The 2,425-nt window shown below is 38.2% G+C and overlaps 1 pseudogene; it reads right to left on the bottom strand.

Annotated features, from left to right (window-relative positions):
* Positions 1-941: 941 nt before the first annotated feature.
* LOC116083900 lies at positions 942-2,211 on the bottom strand (annotated as a pseudogene).
* Between the last annotated feature and the right edge of the window lie 214 nt (positions 2,212-2,425).

Raw genomic sequence — 2,425 nt, forward strand, 5'->3', positions numbered from 1 at the left:
ACACACACACAAAGAAAAGAAAAGAAAATGGTAAGGTGGGGAGCGGGGAGGAAAAGTCTTAAGCCTTCAATTAATCTCTAAGAAATTTTCAGTTTTAGGAAGGCTTTCTAAAATTCCTTGCTCTAGGAACACGAGTTAACTTTCAAACTGTACTTTCTACTCTGTAGATGTCATATCAAGGGTTTGCTTCCTAACATTGTATTCAGCTCCTCTATGAAGCAGATAGATACCTGGTTTGGTGGTACTGACAGGAGAGGATTAATAGTAAGGACTGATCCACTAGTGAACAAGGAAGGACTCCCCCTTTAAGATTTATTTATTTATTTATTTATTTATTTATTTATTTATTTATTTTGTATAAGTGCTCTATTTGCATGTACACCTACATTTCAGAAGACATCAGATTCCATTAAAGATGACTGAGAGCTGCCATGTGGTTTCTGGGAATTGAACTCAGGACCTCTGGAAAAGCAGCCAGTGCCCTTAACTGCTGAGCCATCTCTCCAGCTCTTTTCATTTCTTTTCTTTTCCCTCCCTCTTTCTTTCCTTCTTTCTCCCTCTCTTCTCTTCTCTTCTCTTCTCTTCTCTTCTCTTCTCTTCTCTTCTCTTCTCTTCTCTTCTTCTCTTCTCTTCTCTTTCTTTTTTGTTTTTCTTTCTCTTTCCTTCTTGCTTCTTATTTCCTTTTCTTCCCTTTCCTTTCTTCCTTTCTCTTTCTTTCTTTCTTTCTTTCTTTCTTTCTTTCTTTCTTTCTTTCTTTCTCCTTTCTTTTTGAGGTGGAACATTTTAATCTACCAGAGGCACTTAACATGACACAGAAAGTCACATCTCCCAGAGGTTTGTTCCAGGACAAAGGAAGCAAATACTAGATAGAGTATCTGGTCCCTTGCCTGTGAGAACATGAATAAGTAGAGAGGAAACAAGGTGCCCTCCTATCACTCAAGTCAGGTCTTGTAATCCACCAGCTCCTTGACCACAAGCTGATCTTCTTCTTCTGCACTCTCCACAGATTTGCTGCTGTGAATGACGTTCCTGTCAACTCCGATGTAAATGTCTCCTTGGATGGTCCCAGGCTTAGAATCCATGGAGTTGGTTTCTCCAAGCACCACAGAGCTTGTCTTCACAATATTCAGCCCCTCCCAGACCATAGAAGCCCCTGGTCCTGAATACATGTATTTCACCAGAACAGTAAAGAAGGGACGATCCTTCATGTCAATGTAGTGCTCAAGAAGGTCCTCTGAAGCTTGCATGAATTTCAAACCAGCAAAGAGAAGTTCTTTCTGTTTAAAATGTTGGATGATTTCTCTCATGATCAATTTCCTGCTGAATCTTGTCAGACTTGATAGCAATGAAGGTTTACTCACTGCTATTCCTGGTCCACTTCAGAAGTCAGGTCTTTAACTTGAATGCCTTTCAGTTAGCTTCTGATATATTTAGCAGACTCTCTGATCCTCTTGATCTTACTATTTCCTTGCTTCCTCTTCTACAATGTTAATGTGCCTTAAGTACAAGAGTATTTGGCAGAAATGTCCATTGGGACTAGGCTCCACAATTCTAAATTTTGGTTGACTATGTCTTTTTGGAATGGTCTCTGCTGCAAAGAGAAGTTTCCTTGATAGGGTAAACTAAAATGATCTGGGGTGTAAGGACAAATATTAAGATTGTTTTTAAATGGAGTCTCAGGGAATATACAAACCTCACTCAAGAGCAGGTCTCATGCCCAACATTAGAGCCCAACACCAAGCAAACTCAATGGTATTTTTTTGGAAACACACACACACACACACACACGTCCATATATATAGTCCAAAAGAATTTGTATATGTGATATATATTTGTGATATATATGTGATATATACATATATACATATATACATATACATATATGTGTGTGTATGTGTATCTCAAAATGTTTTGTCTGGTCATGTTTTTATGATTCTTTTGGCTTGTTTATCTGCTGGTTGGTTTGTTTTGTTCTATTTAGGTACCTTTCATTTTATGTTATCTTATTTTATTATTATTGTTTTTTATTAATCTTTTTTAGATACCTATTTTTTAAATGAGAGATACCAAGAAAAGATGTGTATTTGGGTGGGTGGGCAGGTGGGGAGGATCTGGGAAGAGTTAGGGGAGAGGAATTATAATCAGAATCTATTGTTTGAACAAATCTATATTTTTTAAATTGAACACAGATTCTTCTCTCACCCACTCCATCCTGAGCATAGTTCCTCATGCAGATTCATCTTAGCTCCCTCCCTACCTCCACTCTATCTTTCTCTCCTTCCAGAAAAGAGCATAACTCCAAGAGATGTCTACCAAACATGACAAAACACAATACAATAAGGCAAAAGCCCTTACACTAAGGCTAGACAAGACAACCCAACAGGAGGAAAAGAGTCCCAAGAGCAGGCAAAGGAGTAAAGGACAT

Source organism: Mastomys coucha, unplaced genomic scaffold (genome assembly GCF_008632895.1).
Source record: "Mastomys coucha isolate ucsf_1 unplaced genomic scaffold, UCSF_Mcou_1 pScaffold8, whole genome shotgun sequence".
Lineage (NCBI taxonomy): Eukaryota > Metazoa > Chordata > Mammalia > Rodentia > Muridae > Mastomys > Mastomys coucha.